The sequence below is a fragment of the Peromyscus leucopus genome, chromosome 16_21, assembly GCF_004664715.2.
Source record: "Peromyscus leucopus breed LL Stock chromosome 16_21, UCI_PerLeu_2.1, whole genome shotgun sequence".
Classification (NCBI taxonomy): domain Eukaryota; kingdom Metazoa; phylum Chordata; class Mammalia; order Rodentia; family Cricetidae; genus Peromyscus; species Peromyscus leucopus.
This window is the reverse complement of record NC_051084.1, coordinates 15,055,980-15,074,494: the sequence shown is the minus strand read 5'-3', so window position 1 is coordinate 15,074,494 and position 18,515 is coordinate 15,055,980. Positions and strand designations below refer to the sequence as shown.

The window sequence follows — 18,515 nt, the reverse complement described above, 5'->3', positions numbered from 1 at the left end:
ATGAAGTGTCTTCAAAAATCACTCATGTGGTAAGGGCTGTTTGGCAGTGATGGACTGCTAGAAGATAAATGGATCGTGAGAGCTTCAACTGACCAGTGGGTGGATCTATCCATGGATTTATAATTTGGTGGCATCATTGGGAGGGGCCGGGAAGTAGATCATTAGGGGTGTCCCCGGGAAGTAGATCATTAGGGATGTCCCCTGGAAGGTTCTACCTTGTCCCAGGTCTACTACTCACTCTCTCTCCTGTCTGCCTTGAGGTGGGTCTCTCTCTCTCTCTCTCTCTCTCTCTCTCTCTCTCTCTCTCTCTCTCTCTCTCTCTCTCTCTCCACCACTTGCTCCTCACCATGATGTCCTGCCTCCTCCCCACACACAGGCTTAGATGCTACAGAGGCAGCTGACCATGGGTGGAAATCTCTGAGACCTTGGGCCGTTAAATCATTTCGCAGATAACCCTGTCACAACATCGGAAGGCAACAACATCGAGACCCCGAGAGCTTCTCTAGCCTGGTGTGCTGTGTCACCCGCTAGGCACGTTTTAAAGAGCTTTTACATCTAGTGTCAAAGTACCCCAGAGACAGGGGCATACCACGACTCCCGTCGCCTCCTTCATTCCTAAAGATCTCAGATACTCCGGGGTCATCTCCATTCGGCCTGGGAGCACCCTTTTGTGTTTCTTCGGGAAGTCTCTGGTAGTGAAGTCTCTTTGGACTCTTTTGTATGAGAATCCCCTCCCTTGATTTCATACCTGAGGGGTTTCCTCTGGCCATGGACATCTAGAGTTATAGTCTTGGAGATTTTGTTCATTAAAGATGATCGCTGTCTTCTGACCTCCACATGTTGTCTCTAATGCTTTTATTTAATCTTTTTCTGTGTGCATTTACTTTGTTCCTGGCTTCTCTTTAAGTCAGTAGACCTGTAAGGGTATATTTAGATTTATTGAAAGATTCGGAAGAAGGCAAGAGAATTCTCATGTGCCCTGCTCATCGCCCTGTTGAGCTTTGTTCCAGGTGGGGCATCTGCCCCACTCATGAACCTTGATCACCAAAGGTTTGGAGCTGAGTCCAGTAGCTTTGGGTCCACTCTGGGTGTTTTACATCCCGTGGTCTGGACAAAGGTGTGGTGACTCCCTCTGCAGCATTTCACTGTCATCCACGGTTTGCCTCCTCCTTTCTCCTTCCCTAACCCTGATAACCACTGTGGCATAGTTTCTTTTCCTGTTCACATGGTAAAAATACTCCGAGAAAAAGGAAACTTGAGGGAGAAAGGATTCATTTTGGCTCACAGTTCAGGGTACACAGTCCATCCCGTCAAGGAAGTTGAGGCAGCAGGAGCTTGAAGCATCCACAATGAGGAAACAGTGATGAATGCTGCCGCCACCCAGCTTCCTTTCTCTGTTTGTGCTGCCCAGGATCCAGCCAGGGAGTGGTGTCACCCAGTCTTCCCAACTCAATAGCATAATCAAGACAGTCCCCCATAGACCTGCCCGTCTCCTACCTCCCGTGTGGTTCTAGACTCTGTCGAGGTGACAGCACTCACCACCACATGCCGACCTGTCACTGTCTCTGTTTGGCTGTTTCCCGGATGTCACGTAGTGAGAATCATGTGGTTGGCGCCATTTGAGCCTGGCTTCTTTTACATACTGACATGAGTTCAAGTTTCTCCTTTTTTTTTTTCCTTTTCTTGTGGGTCTTGGGCATGTGAGGTACAACCCCAGCTTTGCTTCGTGTCTTTTTGTGGCTTCATGGCTTTTGATGAAAAAATATGATCTGGAGCAAGAGAGGAGGGCCCACCTCTAGAAAACACACATGCCCACGCCATGTGTAGAGTTTATGGAGTGTACAGCATTTTGTAACAGGCTCATGTCGACCCCTTCCAACTCCTCCAAGTTGCCTAGGTAACACTGCTGGCAAGGGGTATCCGCCTGTCTCCTGCTCAGCAAGGTTACTCCTAGGGTGGCTGTCTGGTGGAGAGCGGTGGTGTGGGTTCCCATGCAGTTTGTCCCAGGACAGCTGGCTGAGGTCTTGGGACTGTTGAAGACGTTTGTGTCGCCGTGGAAACTAAGCAGATGTTGGCAGGTGGTGCTGGTTTCCGAAGCTGACTATCAGACCGTGATAGGAATCAATGCGGGTTTTTATTCAGAGCCGTATAAACTCACAGAGCTGTTCAAAGCCCCCCACCCCACCCCAACCCGGTCTGGAAGGAGGGCCAGTGTGGAAAGCAGCACACTGTGGGAAAGGCAGTGGCCCTTCAGCAAACCTGAACATTTGCAAGGAGGTGGGAGGGTGTAGCCGCTGTGGCAGTGAGGTGAGGGGTGGGGGTGGGGTGGATGCTGCCATGGCAGCCAGGTGAGGAAGACCTGTACTTGTAGCGGGAGAGGGAAGGCTGCACAGGGGTTTGTCTGTGTCTGTGGCCCAGTGGGATATGCTCAGACTCTGTGGTGTTGGGCTGAGCCACGTGGAATCCTCCTGATGGAAGGGCTCAGTAGCAGGGCTCACAGGAAGACGGTGTCCCTCACATCCTCAAGTACTGCATGTGTTCTGGACCCAGAGTGCTTCCTGGTCATACCTGGTGGCTTTTCTGTCCCCTTGCTAGTGTCAAGTGTAGGCAAGGGGATCCCCAGAGGCAGAAGCACCTGGAGCTGGGCCCTGGAATATGTGTTTTGAGAAAGAAGAGAAAGAACACTTGGACTCCTTAAAGTTTTTAGTTGTGAAGGATTTGGCTAATAAATGTGACCGAGTGCTCTTCAAGGAGCCATGTTGAGGTCAGGATGCGGTCAGTGTGTGTTCTGGCCCTGAGCAATCAGGCCTGCTGTGCCCAGTACTCTGGAATGTTCTGAGGCCCTGAAGTATGTGTTGGCCGCCTAGCTTACTCTTGAGCTATGGGAGCAGACCTGGCAGCTGCAAGGAAACTTCAGCGGGGATGGAAACCGAGGGGTGTGTCCACCTCTGCCTGACCTTAAGTTTGCTTCTCAGGATCAACAACCCAGGAGTTGGGGGGTCCCTTCACTGGGTGGTCATGGCCTTGCCACGCCACCCAGCCTTCCTCAAAGCAGAGTCCCTGAAGCTTCTGCTCTGACGTCAGCACCAAGACAGCCAGGAGCCCTTTCTCCCAGACTGAGTGTGCTCTTGCCTGAGATACACTAAATCGAACAAGGTTAGAACCTTGCAATGTGGCGGCGGCGGCGATACCCACCCAGTGTGGGGGAGACATTACTCGTGAGCCCACAATGAATAAAATGCAACTCCACTCTTCCTCTTGGTTTCTCCACAGTCAGCGCTGTGTCAGAGCCGCCCAAGAACTCAACACTAGAAGAAGCAGCCACACACCTGCTGGGCAGGTAGGAGCAGCCTAGGAATGCTCTTCTTGTGCGTCTAGACATTCCAGGCCGACCACAACCTGCCTTTGTGACTGACAAGTCCGCCAGAGCGAGCGCGTGCCTCATGAGTCCTGCCATGGGGAATGCCACGAGTGGGCATCCTCTGGGACAGGACCTTTGCTGTGGATAACTGGTGTGTTGGGGACACTGTGGGAGGAGACTAACACCTGACTGGCTTTGCTTGGCTGGATAGTTAAAGGGCATTAGATACCAATACCATTGGCTGATGGTACTTACAAAGCGACTCACAGTAGAACCCTGGTGTTTCTGCTCTGTCAGGGGAGCCATGCCCAGACCCTAAGGCCACACGAGCAGCTCCCGGAAGATGCCACTTTTTCGAGGACACCAGAGGATGATGAATATCTGCCTGCTTTGTGGCCCAGGCACTGTGACTTCAGGCTGGCAAGGATAGAACTTGGAGTGATACTCTGCTGTGGCAGTTTGGGAGTTCTTGAGAAGGGTGTTTCCCAAGCTTTGTGACACGCTACAGGTGTGTGTGTGTGTGTGTGTGTGTGTGTGTGTGTGTGTGTGTGTGTCTGTGTCTGTGTCTGTGTGTGTGTGTGTGTGTGTGTGTGTGTGTGTGTGTGTGTGTGTAGGCCAGAGGACAACCCTGGGTGTTGTTCCCTAGGCACTAGTCACCATTTTTTTAGGCAATGCCCCTCACTGGCCTGGAACTCACCAAGTAGGATAGGCTAGCTGTTCAGAGAGCCCCAGGGCCCTTCCGTCTCTACCTTCCCAAAGCCTGAGACTGAATTCAGTTTCTTTGAGCCTGTGAGGCAAGGACTTGACAGACTAAGCCAACTTCCCAGCCTCTGTCCCATCCTGCAGCAACGTAACGTGAAGAACACGGTCCTAATATGTGTATATGTACTTATTTTTAACACATGCCACGTGAACGAATGCACCAAACTGTTATATGGACAGCGAGGTAAAGACATCTTGCGCATTCTAGAAAGCCAAAGTTCGTATCTAAGCGTTGTAAAAGTAGTTTTCCCTGCCACCCCAACGCATTCCTTAAGTACAGGCGTTTCACCACCACCCCACCACCCCACCACCACCCCACCCCCCGCTGAACCCTCAGCTCTCCTTACATGATCGTAGACCTGAGCTGTGCCGCACAGTTCAGGTTCGCGCCTCACAGTTGACATTTCTGACCACGTATCCGAAACCTTTCATGATACATTTTTTTTTTCAGACATGGAGAACATTAGAGAGAGCAGTATCACACCCCACCTCGGTGCGTTTATCTATAGTCCTCTGTACCCCTCTCCCCAAATTCTTCCTGAGTTCTTTAAAAGCAACCCCGACCCCATTTCATCAGGAAATGCTCTATAGACTAAGGGCTCTTTTGTAAACTTAATCCCAGTGCTCTTATCACACCGAATATATTAACGAGTTCTCTGATATGATCCGGTAGTCACTATTGAAAGTCCTTGGATCGGCTGCTGTCTTTTTCAAGTGGGTTCGTTTGCACACAAAGTTCAGATACAACTCTGCGGTTTCCTTTAAGCTCCCTGCCCCCTGTTCTCAGCCCTTCCCTCCCCACTCACCCCTTCCCCAGCTCTCCCACCCCGGCCTCTCCTCTCCTCTTCCTTCATCCATCAGTCCCCATGGAAGAAACCTGGTCATTGTCCTTTCGGGTCTCCTACACTCAGGATACCGAGTGCACTCCTGTCCTGTTGTCTAATGTGTTCCTCTGTCCCCGAGCTGGATGAGTCCAGAAGCTTAATTATATTCCAGTATGGCCATGATATTGATGATGAGAATGATGATGATGATGATGGTGGTGGTGGTGGTGGTGGTGGTGGTGGTGATTATAGTGATAGTCATGGTGGTGATGGTGATGATGGCCATGGTGGTAGAGATGATGGTAGGGATGATAGTGAGATGTCCTCACAGGTGGTGTGTTTTTCCATTAGGAGCAAATCGTATCTGGTTGTTTTGGATGGATGGCTCCCTATGAAGAAGATCCAGGGTCATCACTGTGGAAGTTGATGTTTTCTTCCTGCTGGTCAGTGTAGGTGCCCTTGGGGACAATTTTCTGGTTCAATATTTTGTTAATTATTTATTTATTTTAATTTTTATTTATTTATTTATTTATTTATTTATTTATTTATTTATTTATTTATTTATTTATTTATTTATTTTGCAGGGAGAGACAGGATTTCTCTGCATAGCCCTGGCTGTCTTAGAACTCACTCTGTAGACCAGGCTGGCCTCGAACTCACTCTCTCTCTCTCTCTCTCTCTCTCTCTCTCTCTCTCTCTCTCTCTCTCACACACACACACACACACACACACACACACACACAAGATCCTCCTACTTCTGCCTCCCACAGTACTTGGATTATAGGTGTGTGCCCTCACACCAGCTAATTATTTACTTGTTTTAAAGGCTTTCTGCATGTGTGCATCTCTCTGTCTCTGACTCTGTCTCTCTCTCTGTCTCTATCTCTCTCTCTCTCTCTCTCTCTCTCTCTCTCTCTCTCTCTGTGTGTGTGTGTGTGTGTGTGTGTGTGTGTGTGTGTGTGTGTGTGTGATTGCCAGAAAGGGGTATCCCTTGGAGCTGGAGTGGCAGCAGGTGTTTCTGAGCTACCCAAAGTGGATGCTGGAATTTAACTCTTCAAAGCTACCCAAAGAGTGATGCTCAACTCTTCATAGCTGAGCAGCAAGTGCTCTGACCACTGAGCCATCTTCCCAGCCCCTTCTTAGTTAGTTTGTTTGTTTATGGTCAACATAAGGGTTCAGTTTTGCCTGCTGCAAGAGGTGTCCCTGCTGCTGGAGTGCAGGACCCCCAAAAGAAGCAGACTCATAGAAGGCTGGTTTTGTGGGGGTCGCTTTTAGGGCTACATTCAACTTCCTATGTCCTGTGTCACTGGAAAAATTTCAAATGGCTAGTTGGGAGGACATCAAGGCATGAAGTGCGGACAGGACCTTGGCAGGTTCTCCGCCGGCCCTGCCATCAGCAACAGGACCATGGTAGGGCCTTCCTGCCGCAGGTCAGGCCTGTCCGGAAGGGGCAATAGGCAGGTTCGTGTCAATGAATCCAAGAGGAACAGTGAACCTGTTGGGGAGGAGCATGACGGTGACACCCTTCCCACCAGTGACCCAGGAGGAAGTGAGCCTGATGTCCTGAGATTTCCCTTCTCTCAATACCTAGAAATGCACCGACCCCCACTAGCTTGGCACCTGGAGGACCTGGCGGCGTGATGGTTTCCTATAAAGCCCATCCTCTTCAAGGCTGGCTGAGAAAAGCTGGCGAAATGAATTATGGGAGAAATGGGTTTAGGGAGTGTGTGAGTGTGTGAGTGTGTGTGTGTGTGTGTGTGTGTGTGTGTGTCTGTCTGTCTGTCTGTCTGTCTGTGTCTGCTTAGAGAAACGAGTTACTAAGAAAAGCGAGGCTTGGACATGAAATGGTTATTTTGTTGTTGCCTCGGTTACTGCTGTAGAGGGGAACAGCTCGTCATTGTTCACTCACTCTACAGGTACCGCAGGCTGTGATTACGGACGTGGTTGGGGAACACAGTGTTGTCCCCATCCACAGGACATGGCCTTTGCCACCTAGGGCTGGCTGCTGGGCAGGAGCTCTGGTGGGCAGATGGAGTGGATACTGCACCCCAACCGTAGATCTTGTGGTCTTAGCCAGCTGGCAATACCCTGCGGTGGTATCCACTAAGAATGCCAGAGCCACAGCATGCTGGAAGGGCCAGCCAGGGAGCCTTAGTCATCAGTGCTCCAGTGAATCATGGCCTGGCACCTCCAGGCTAAGTGGTGATTTGTCAAGGCAACTGGAGACAGGCCCCAGCTGGCTGGCCGCCTCAGGCGCAGCCTGGAGTCAGGGAGGCGAGGAGGCCCCAGGGGTGCCTCCAGATGAGGCCAGGAGCTGGTCAGGTTACAGGGTCGTTCTGAGAGCCCAGAACACGGCTGTGTCACCCAGACTGTGCTGAAAGGAAGCCTCCCCATCTTCAGGGGACACAGGACAGGACTCTCCAAAGCTGCCCACACCCCCGTGGAGTGCAACTTGAAAAAAGCAAGAGAGAGAGAGAGAGAGAGAGAGAGAGAGAGAATGGCTAGGCCCTTGGACTGATGATGATTCTCCTCCCCCTCCTCCCCCTCCTCCTATTTTTTTTTTTTTTTGTTGGAAATTGAAAGGCTTTATTTTCTATGAGCAGTTTTAGTTTTACAGAAAAAAAAATGATGAGCGTACAAAGAGACTCACATAGCCCCTCCCCCTGCAGACAGACTCCCCATGACTGTCATCTTGTTCCGGGGAGGGACAGCCACACTGATGGGCTGGATATTCTAGCATTTAGAGAAATGTATAGCAGCATGTGTCCCAAATGACAGTGTCTTGCAGAGGAGCTTCCCCCCTGCTCCACCCATCTCTCTCCCCATCTCCCTCCCCTGCCCTGCATCCCAGACAACCACGGACAGTTTACTGTCTGCGTGGTCTGCCTTTTCCAGAGTGGCCTGTGGTTCCACGCTCACAGCATGCAGCCCGCCTGGTTCTTTTCAAATGACAGTGTGCAGAATTCTAAAGACATTCGGGGGCGTGTCAGGGTTTGGGGCCCTCTGGAGTTTTATTCTCTAGCGGTTGAGTGTGGACAGCCAATCTTGTGTTCTCTTACACTTCCTTGACTCCAACTGAGTCCACGAGGCTGGGCCACTGTGACTCCGGGGAGTGCAAGGAGCCAAAGGAGGTGTCTCAGCAAGCTGTTCAGACAAGTGAGGAAAGGGAACAAGGCCTCAGCTCCTCCAGGTTCTCAGCTCCTCCAGGTTCTCAGCTCCTCCAGGGTCTCAGCTCCTCCAGGGTCTCAGCTCCTCCAGGGTCTCAGCTCCTCCAGGGTCTCAGCTCCTCCAGCCCTCAGCTCCTCCAGGGTCTCAGCTCCTCCAGGGTCTCAGCTCCTCCATCCCTCAGCTCCTCCAGGGTCTCAGCTCCTCCAGGGTCTCAGCTCCTCCAGGGTCTCAGCTCCTCCAGCCCTCAGCTCCTCCAGGGTCTCAGCTCCTCCAGGGTCTCAGCTCCTCCAGCCCTCAGCTTCTCCAGGGTCTCAGCTCCTCCAGCCCTTAACTCCTCCAGGGTCTCAACTCCTCCATCCCTCAGTTTCTCCAGGGTCTCAGCTCCTCCAAGGTCTCAGCTCCTCCAGGGTCTCAGCTCCTCCAGCCCTCAGCTCCTCCAGGGTCTCAGCTCCTCTATCCCTCAGCTCCTCCAGGGTCTCAGCTCCTCCAGGGTCTCAGCTCCTCCAGGGTCTCAGCTCCTCCATCCCTCAGTTTCCTAGGACATGCAGCAGAGGGAACCCCTCCCCTGGACATTTGTGCCAGTCTTGTCTGACCCTGCTTTACCTGATAACCAAAGATAACCAGGATAACCAAAGAAAATAAGCTCCCTTCACCTTCTTAGAAAGCAGCATAAGCCTAGCTGTGCATGTGTGTGCTGCAGGCGTGTGCACTGGGTTCTGTGTACACTTGTGGGTTGTGTGAGTGTGCTCATGAGTGTGTGCACTGCATGCATGCCAATCGAATGTGTGTGAAGAATGCTTTAAAGGTGAGTGAGACAGATGTGTGTTATGAATATGTGTGTGTGTGTGTGTGTGTGTGTGTGTGTGTGTGTGTGTGTGTGATGGTCATTCCATGCACAGGCCAACAGACTGCCCTGCTACGCAGACATGCCTTGAGTTGTGGAAATGAAAAGCCAGGCCTCTGCTGTGGGGCCTGGAGGCCAGGGAGGTGGAGGCTTCCATTCAGCCCGTGGACCTCAGGAACACAAACATCAATAATTCAGTGTTTCAAAACTTCAGAAATCTCTACAGTTTTTTTTTTTTTCCTTCTTCTCCTTTTGATTCAGGGTCTTAATGAAAGTCCAAGCATTCCAAGGATAGTTTAATATTTAAACAGTTGTCTTCACTCTGAAGGTCAGCCCAGCGTGTAGGGAGTGAGACAGGGCCAGGGTTGGAGGAGGTAGGGGAGGGCTTGGGACTGGAGGCTGGAGGAGAGAAAGAAGGGGGATGGGAGATGAGGAAGGTCTACACTCTGCCCCGACTGGCCCATGGCCAGAGCCTTTTCTGCCTCAGGCTTCTAGATGTGTCAGGTAAGTCTTTTCATGAACACTGAGTCCCCAGGCTCCCACAAGGGACCTGCTTGTAGTCCTTAAGCACGAGGCATCCGTGTGTCCTGGCCACCCGTGGGGCCTCCCTGCTGGGTACAGATACCTGACTAGTAGGGGTGGCCCCCTGAAGGAGACCTTGGAGGCAGGGCTCTCCCAGCTCGGAGAGTGCTGCCTGCCTGCTAGCTCAAGGCTGGAGCTGTGGGATCTGTCCTTCACAGCAGAACCCTTTGAGACACAGGAGCTGTGACAGTTGCAGCAGGGCCAGAGGACAGGACTGTCCTGGGTAAGTAGGAACAAGGGAGGGGCAGCTGGGGCCCCTGCTGCACTCGAGTTAAACTGTTCACGGCCTTTTCCAGTTCGACTTTGCCTCGCCTGAAGAAGGCTTTGCCAGGAAAAGTGAGCTGGTTTTCAAGTGCAAGGGGCTTCATTTATGTGGCCGAGGGTGGTTTAAAAAAGCCAAATACAGCTACGGGCTAAAGCAGAGTGCTCTCGGAGAAAGCAGTTCTGAAGGACAGCCCAGGCTGGGCGGGAGGGAGGCTGTCCACCTTCGGGGTCTATGGGGATGATGGAATGTGACAGGCAATGGGACACAGCTGATAGCCAGGCTGTGTGATCAGAGTGTGTTTGACCATTTATGGTGCCCACACTCCAGAGTCTTCAAATGGAAAAGCATCCAGACCCCAAACCACGCGTGAATGAGGAGCCTGGTGCCCTGGCCATGAGCCTGTCAGTGTGCCCAGGCCAGGGCTGGTAGTGCTGCCTCGGGAGCTAGTGTATAGAAAAGGCCCAGGGGCTTGCTCACGGCAGAGTTCATAGTGGGCCAGTGTTAGCTGCTGTGCACAGCATCTCTGGGCATCTCTGTGGAGATGGGTACTGCTGAGCACTGGTATGCTCACTGGGTCCGAGGAATGTCTGGGGATGGACTCTTCACCCCTGACCCCAGACAGCACCTTCTCATGAACCCGGGAGCAGCCCTGATGTTCCTATCTCACATCACGCAGGGGTGGCCCTGTCCCCAGCCCTCCAGATGACTCCCAGCTCTCATTAGCATCTTGCAAGGTGGGCTTTTTCCTGCCCTAGGCGGAAGTGTCCACAGGGGTCTCAGAGTGCTCTCTGGGGCCTTCCATCCCCTCTCCAGCCTACTTCCTCATCAGCACCTGGACTGTGCCCTGCTCTCCATGAGACCTAGCACTCTAAGACCTCAGGACATGCTACACATTCATGCAACACCACTGAATGGTGCCTGCACCGCCGTGAGAGGTTGAGTGGGGTGGCTAGTTGCCCGCATGGTACTGCTTCCAGGAACCCCTGCGGGAAGCTCGTAAAGGGCGGGAGCAGCCTTTTACAGGGCCTGGAGAGCTGACTTGCCAAGCGCACCTCTGAGGCTTCTTTGAGGAGCTTTAGATTTTTGCAAAGGCAACATAAAAACAGCCCTAACAGTGGGGACCAGCTCACACTATAAGAGGCAGGAGTTGGGGGTCCACTCAGTACTCTTGTATTCACCTACACCCTGCCCCCCTTGTGGGTCGTTGAGTCAACACTGCCAGGACTCCCAGTGTCCCTGAGTTCCCCTTGACCCCTCAGAGTCTCCCAGGGTGTCCTTTCTTCTGACCTCTGACCTCCGCTGCGTGTCCAACTCCTCTCCATGATTGTGTGGCTGTGAGTCTAAAGCTGAGGAAGAGCCTGATCCCAAATACCAGCAGCCAGAGAGCATCCGGTCCCCGGCATCTGGCACCAGCCAGCCCCACCGGAAGCAAGGAGGCAGCGCCTCTGACCTCAGGGTGCTCCTCTGGAGTGGCAAGGACAAGGCCCCGACAAGTCATTCAGCAAGTGGCCAGCCACATGCCAACAGAGCCTGGAGACAGAAGCCACCCACCGGCACCAACCAGAAGCTCACCCGAGTGAGTCTGAAAGGTGGGCAGCCCCGGGGGGGGGATTGAGGGGGTGGCTGTTCTGGCGGAGACATTCCTTTGACTAGCACCCCAAGGAGAAGTTCTTGACCTTGATATCTGCTCGTGGAGCTGCCTCAGAAGACGCTCATTATTATTAGGTCAAGACAAGGCGTGCCCTCCCTCCCCGTCACCCCCCCCCATCAGGACCCCAGGAAGCTCTGCCTCACTCACAGCTGCCCACAGGTTGCCACACATGGCATGAAGCCTTCTGTGGCTAGTGCTTCCCACTCAGCATTGAGTTCCGGCGATGACAGGTGGCCTTTTCCGGCATCATCACCCAGGTGGCTTTTTCTCATTGCCGTGTGAGTATTCGCAATGCAGCTTTGACCCTGAGCCCGAGACAGCGAGGAAACTGTGGCGTGCACGCCCTGGCGTGTGAGTGACTATTGTCTGAGAGTCCCAGGGCCACCCCTGCTTCTTCCTTAGTCAGAACAGCACGACCTGTGGGTGAGTTCGTTGGGTCATGTCCACGTCTCTTGGTTATCCCGGTTGTGTCTTAAAAACAGTAGACCTATGAGGGAGAGTGCACCTGTGCGCCACGGCTTCCCCCACACTGGGGTGGGACACTGGCACAGGGGGTGGGGGTGGGGGGTGTTGTGGGCACTCTGCTCCCAGCGTTTGCAGGGTCAGCACCAATGATGCCAGTGGAGCCTTGGGCCACTCCGCCGATCGAGGAAAAGACCTGCCCTCTTTCTGGAAGGACAACTGGAGAGATGAAAGTGAGCAAAGACAGACAGACAGACGCCCAGGGCAAGCATTCCCACAGCTCTCTCAGTGGCTCACCCCATCCCAGGCTGGTCCTGCTGCAGAGCAGTGGCCATAGTTTGTCCTAGGTGCTGAGTTTCTGACCACACATGGCTGGCTCTGTTCCACAAGACCCTACCGTGGATATCTGCTGCTCGTGACCCTGTTTTATCTGTTAAGGCCCGCCTTGGACTTGGGGAGTGGATCAGTGTCATGCACCTTGGCATGTGTCTCTAAGGTTCCAGGTCCCCCAGGGACAGCAGTGCTGGGGAGGCGCTGGTTCACCCAGTGTGGCTCTGAATGGACCTCAGGGACTAGGATCAGGGCTGGGTACCTCTCCAGGGCTCTGGGTGCATCACACTGAGGACTTGGTTTTCTTAAAACACATACTGTAGTAGGCAAGGTGACCCACAGTCCCAACACTTGGAGGGGAAGGCAGGAGCGTTCTAAGTTGATGTCATTATGGACTATATAAGAAGATCCCGTCGTATAAATAAATAAACAAACAAACCTACACACTGTATTAAGTAACATTTCCAATTCAGGTCAGCTCAGAACCCCACTTTCATTGGGAAATAGGATCTTTTTGAAAGTGTTGCTTCAGATGAGGTCACGCTGGAGTGGGGTGGCCCTAATCCAGTGATCATGTCTTTATGAGAAGGGGGACGTTAGATTGACAGTCTAATATGGAGACGGAAGGCAATGTCTTTATGAGAAGGGGGACGTTAGATTGACAGTCTAATATGGAGACGGAAGGCAATGTCTTTATGAGAAGGGGGACGTTAGGTTGATAGTCTAATATGGAGACGGAAGGCAGCATTGTGACAAGAGGCAGAGGCCGCTGGAGTGACAGGAAGAACCGTTCCTGGAGCTGTTAGAGGGAACGTGGTCTTGCTTCTTAGCCTCCAACACCTTCCTGCTACTTGAGTTCCCCAGACAGTGGCAACTTGGACACTTAGCCGTACAAAATATCCTGAAGACTGCTGTCCGGGACATCTGAAGCCCTCTTTCCACAAGGGTGACACTAACAATGACTGTCACCTACTCAGGGACCTTTCTCCAGTCTCAAAGGCCCTGCCTGTTCCTGTTCTGACCACTCAGGTGTTCACCCACCCACTTGGCGCAGGGCCAGGGCTCATCAACCCACACATGTCCCCAGGGACAGGGTTACTCTGAGGGCCCAACCCCTGTGAGGGTGGGAGGGTGGTAGGGAGGAGAGCGGCCTCCGCTGGAGCGGTCATCTTTGTTACTGTGGTACTGTAGTAACTCTACTCCCCGGGCCAGCTGTCCAACAGCCACGGAAAGTTCCAGAAAAAAAAATTCCTTGGCAAACTCCTCCGTGCCAATGGACCTGAGAGTAGTCTCTGACTTGACAACACTCACAACATTAAAATCAAGGACACTGGCAGTACAGGGTGGAGACACAAGGATTTGACATCCTGGTGGCAAGGGGTGGAGCCGGGTGGGGCAGCTGACACCATCCTTTAGGAAGAGGCCTGGAATGATCAGAACCTCTGGACACAACCCCTAAGCTCCAGCACCCGACAGCCAAATACACCACCAACAGCAGCCAGGTGACATCCACAGAGCGGTCCCACCCGCAGGCACTGGACTCTGAGTTCACCCAAGAGCCCTCAAAGAGAATAGGTCACACGAGGGTACATATTCACTCAGCCTTGATGGGCAGCCCCACGTCCTCTGTGGAAAGAACCTTCCATCTGGGTCCTGCAGAGCCCAGGCTTGTGGAGTCACCTGTCACCCAGGGGCAGCCTCTCAGGAGTCTCAAGCCTCCTTAGACCTGCTTCTTTTTGTCCCCCACATTCTGGAAAGGGACCCCTGAGATCCAACGGGGCAGCACAGGGGGAGACGCCTGGATTGTCCTTTTAGAGGGAGAACACGCCAGGGGGACTTGGGGAGCCAGCATTTGCCTCTGGCCAAGGTCAGAACCAGCAGGCTGAGGAAGGGGATTGCCCGCGGGATAGGACAGCTTAGAGGACGGGGCCATGGAAGGTGCAGGGGGGAAAGGTGGGGACGGCCAAGAGACTCAGAGAGAGGACCGACCGACCGACTGACCAGCTGTGAGGATTAACGCACCCCAGTCAGTGTGGGCTGGGGGTGGAGGGGGTGGGCAGGATGACAGGTGAGGATGACTCTGGTCAGCCAGGCTCCCGTCTAGGGCCAGCTGAGCGGAGAATGTGGGAGATTAGTGGACTCGACCCTCTCGAAATGCTGCCCACCAGAATGTGGAAGCGGAGTCTCGCGAAGGTCGGTAGCACGGGAAAGATCCTGATAGTACCCTGATGGCTGCTGACTTAGATTGGGAGCTGGTCTCGCCAAGTTCTCAGCCGGCCCTCGGCCCTTTGCCCTTTGTGGCCCCAAAGCGGGGCCTAAGATAGCAGCTCGGGACTGTGAGTAGTTCAAATTATATCTGAGAAAAGCCCCACACCGTAACCGGGGCCTCTCCGTGGTCACCCCAGCGGATTTCTGGAGAGCTAAGGGGTTTGCACAGCTAAGGGTTTGCGTAGCTGCTCGGCTGGGGCTGTGGTACGAACAGAACATGAGAAAGTGGGGGGCAAGGAATCCCTGTGGGGTAATGCTTGCCCTAGCCACAGGCACCCCCATGTCTGCCTGGGCCGGGGATCACAAGATTTTGCTCCCGAACATACGGCTACGGGGTTGCTCCTGGGGCAGAAGTTTCCAGACCCTATTTTCTTGGCTTCTATTTTTATTCTCTCTCTCTCTCTCTCTCTCTCTCTCTCTCTCTCTCTCTCTCTCTCTCTCTCTCTCTCACTCTCCCCTCCTCTCCCTCCCCCTCCTCCCCCTCCCCTCTCCCTCTCTCTGAGACAGGGTCTTGTTACATCACTCACACCGACCTGAAACTTCTAGCCCTCCTGCCTCAGTCTCCCGTGTGTGCCACAGCCCAGGTAAAGCACAGCTTTGTCATCATGGAGGAGTGGATGGGTGGGGAAGCCAACGCACCAAGGACGTGGCTGTCTCCGATGAAGGGACTTGTTAGACTGTAGATGGAACCATCCCCAAGGGAAGCCACACAGGAGAGCCAGGAGGCAGAGGGGGGCAGGGAAAGGTGGGCAGGGGTCAAGTGTGGGTTCCGTGGGAGGGAACTGATGAGGCCAGGCAAGCACGCAGCTGAAGACAGGCCAGTGTGGGAGTGAGAACCGTCGTCGCGGGCTGTGACAAATGCAAGGAATGGTGGTCTGGACGACGTGGGGACTAAGGACTGTGGTTGGGTAGGCAGTATCTGAAAGACACCCTGTAGGGGAACCCTTGGATGGATGTCTCTAGGAATTGACTTAACTTTGTCTGACTGTCTCTCTAGAGACGGCAGGGCCCATGTCAGGGATTAAGATAAAGAAGTTATAAAATGTAGTTGTTCTATAAAATGTAGAGTGATCGGAAGGAGGTAACAGTCAGGTGATTGACATGGCCATAATGGGTGTGGCCAGTAGTCAGTGCAGTATAGTCTTTCACCTGTATAAGCAAGCATCCCTTATCCCATATGCTGGCATCTGGTCTGATCCTCATGGGGACCTAGTGCCCCATGTGGCCCTTGAGCCTGTGTAACTAATTCTCATCCTCAAAATGTCTTCAGAGAATCTTGAATGGGGAGAGAGAAGTGAGTCTCAGGACCGACCCACTGAGGGCTTGGAAGGCATGGTGGAGACCATCCACAAAGGGTGGTGGTGTAGGGCGATCCCCAGAGCTTACTGGCACTCCCAGAACAGAATCTTGGTTGCTAAGGGGTCTCTCTGATTTCTCTGGCTTCTCCCTGAAAGATGTCCCCACCACCAGCCTCCCTCTTCTCTTTCTCCAGGCCTGGAACTAGGCATGGTTGGAGTCAGAAGGGCTGGACTGCCCCAGGTGTGAGGACGCCGCCATATGCCAGCAGCCAGTGCACAGCCTGGAGTCCCCGCAGGCTTCCCAGAAACAGAACAGAGGCTCCCCCTCAGGTTCCTCTCTCCGGGGCACCAGCAGTGTTTTGACTTCCACACAGGTCTATGAGGAACCCCCAAGGCATCTGCCGGATGTACTGTCAGAGGGTTTCTGGAAGACAGATGGCCAAACGGAAGTTTGGGATGAGGCGCAATGGTGTGGGTGCAAATTCTAACGACGCCTCCTCAGCTGAGAAGAATTCTTGGTCTTCTCTGAACCTCCATCTCCTCCGCCTGTGAAGTAGAAAGGACAGCAGACGTTCGTCAGAGAGAGCTGTGGAGACTGAGAGCTGGGGCTGGGCAGGAGGCGTGAGTCAACACCAGCTGTCATGGGTGCTGCAGCACCAGAGGAGCAGGGAGCCGGGAGGGAGACGAGGGCTCCGGAGCGTTGCCTCCCCCGGGGCAGGAACAGGGCACCTATCAGAAAGAACACTGGGACCCGGCCTGGTCCTGGCTTTACTGGGAAGGCTGGACTCCAGCACAGCACAGCACAGCAAAGAAACAAATCCAGCAGGCCTTGCTGCCCGGGGCCCCAACTGCAAATTTTAATGGAGGGAGCCGAACAAACTAGAGAAATCCCCAGGTTCACACATGACTCTGTATCTAGAAGGAACCTTCTGGAAATGCAGCTCACCCTCCGTTCTTGCCTCACACCCTTCGTGAAGGCCCCCTTGCAGAAGGACCAGACAGAGAGAGCAGTTTGGGAAGCCAAGGGCACCCAGCCTCTGGCCCAGGCAGTTGCTGTGGGGACCAGGCTGACAGACTGTCCCCCAGAATGCCCTTCTGCCTATCTGGACTCTAGCCATGGCTTCTACCCCTGATCCAATGTGGCTGGTCCTTGCACTGTCCTCTGTGGACATGCTAGTTCATTCAAATTGATTTTTTTTTTCCTCCCAAAGCCATATTGCAAAGAACAGCTTTCAAAAAAAGAGTTCAGCCTACCCCAACTTTCTGTGGCCACAACCCAGAGATCTTACATGGCTGTCGGGCCTGCATGCTTCTTCTGTCTTTGTTGTTGGGCCTGGGGGTTCTGTGAGCCCATCTGGTACCTGCCCATCTGTGGTGCCACCCACACTGGCCTTAATGGAGTTTGTTCTTTTAGGAAAGCTATTCGATGCGGAGAGGAGGAAGGGATGTAATGTATCTGTTGGCTGTCAGGAACCACCAACTGCATTTTAAGTTTAATTTGCTGTGAAGTTGGACACACACAGTTGGCTCTGCCCTGGCAGCAGACAGGCCCAGGGTGACCCTGGTTAGAGTCCTGCTGGTGTCTCCAGGTCTCCAGAGCAGCTGAGCACAGGGAAAGCTGAGCCCTGCCGCGATGTCCAGTTTCTCAGAGCCACCTTCGGGGCCACTGTCCACATACACTGCAAGCCCAGGCCGCATCGGACCCAGGAAAGCCAAAGTCCACACTGCCCATCACAAATTGGACCCTGAGGGGCAAAGCAGAAGGGACAGGATGGGTGACATGGTCCCCAGTCAAGCCTCATTCTGGGAGCTCAGGAGCTTCGGCCTACCCAATTCAGTGGAAATGCTAATTCTTGCCCATAGCTGGACACATCCTGATCACAGAGCCACAAAAGGAGAACTTTCCATCAGCTGTGGCATGTGAGTCCACGTAAGTGTGTTCAAGACCATGCAGGAGCATGTAGCATTCAGCCTCATCTGGAGATGGAGTCCTCACAGAGGTGCTTCAGGTGGAAAACAAAGCCATTAGGGTGGACTTGAGCCATCAGGCCTGTGTCCTGAAGACACAGGGAGGGAAGACTGGTGAGGATTCATCTTCCCCTGCCTCAGGGGACCCAGCTCTGTAACAGCTCGGCCTTGGGCTTCCAGCTTCAGGATCCCTGAGATAGTGAAACCTGGAAGGAGTCTCCAGTCTCTGCGCTTTGATCTATACAGCCTCAGGACATTTGCACAGGACTCCCCTGGTGTTAGTTTCTGAAGCATTCTTTCCCTCCCTCCCATGCCGGTGGAGTGGCTTGAGGCAGGTGAGCTCTGCATGGCAAAGGCCTCTGAAGTCCCACGGGTCCCTTCATGGGTGGTGGGTGGGTGGGTGTGTGTGGCTGGGTGGGTGGGCTGAGGTCACCGCCCGCCCACCACCTGGCTTTGGGGTCGTTTGTTCTGCAACCCTGGGGAAACTCATCTGCCATCTCAGCAAGGTGATAGGCGAGTGCCCAGAGCCTGGCTGGCTCCTGACGATGCTGGGACATCTGTCCCACCCACTCTCTGTGGAATTCACATTGCTTTCTGCCTAATGTGATCTGCCCCAAGGTGTCCTGCAAGTTCCTGGCTGTCAGTGATACAGCCGGGACCAGGCAACAGCAGCATGGCATGGCTAAAACCGGTGGCTTTGTATGTGAGACAGCCCATCCCCGGTCTCTTGAG

At 53.5% G+C, this 18,515-nt stretch overlaps 2 long non-coding RNA genes across 2 annotated transcripts; both read left to right on the top strand.

Annotated features, from left to right (window-relative positions):
- The first annotated feature begins 2,829 nt into the window (after window positions 1-2,829).
- LOC119086803 lies at window positions 2,830-5,418 on the top strand. The gene is made up of 3 exons (XR_005090158.1): window positions 2,830-3,156; window positions 3,274-3,340; window positions 5,299-5,418. It is a non-coding gene; the product is annotated as an uncharacterized LOC119086803 (long non-coding RNA).
- Window positions 5,419-8,575: 3,157 nt separating this feature from the next.
- Window positions 8,576-16,112, top strand: LOC119086760. The gene is made up of 4 exons (XR_005090118.1): window positions 8,576-11,382; window positions 11,715-12,152; window positions 15,025-15,101; window positions 16,010-16,112. It is a non-coding gene; the product is annotated as an uncharacterized LOC119086760 (long non-coding RNA).
- Window positions 16,113-18,515: the final 2,403 nt, after the last annotated feature.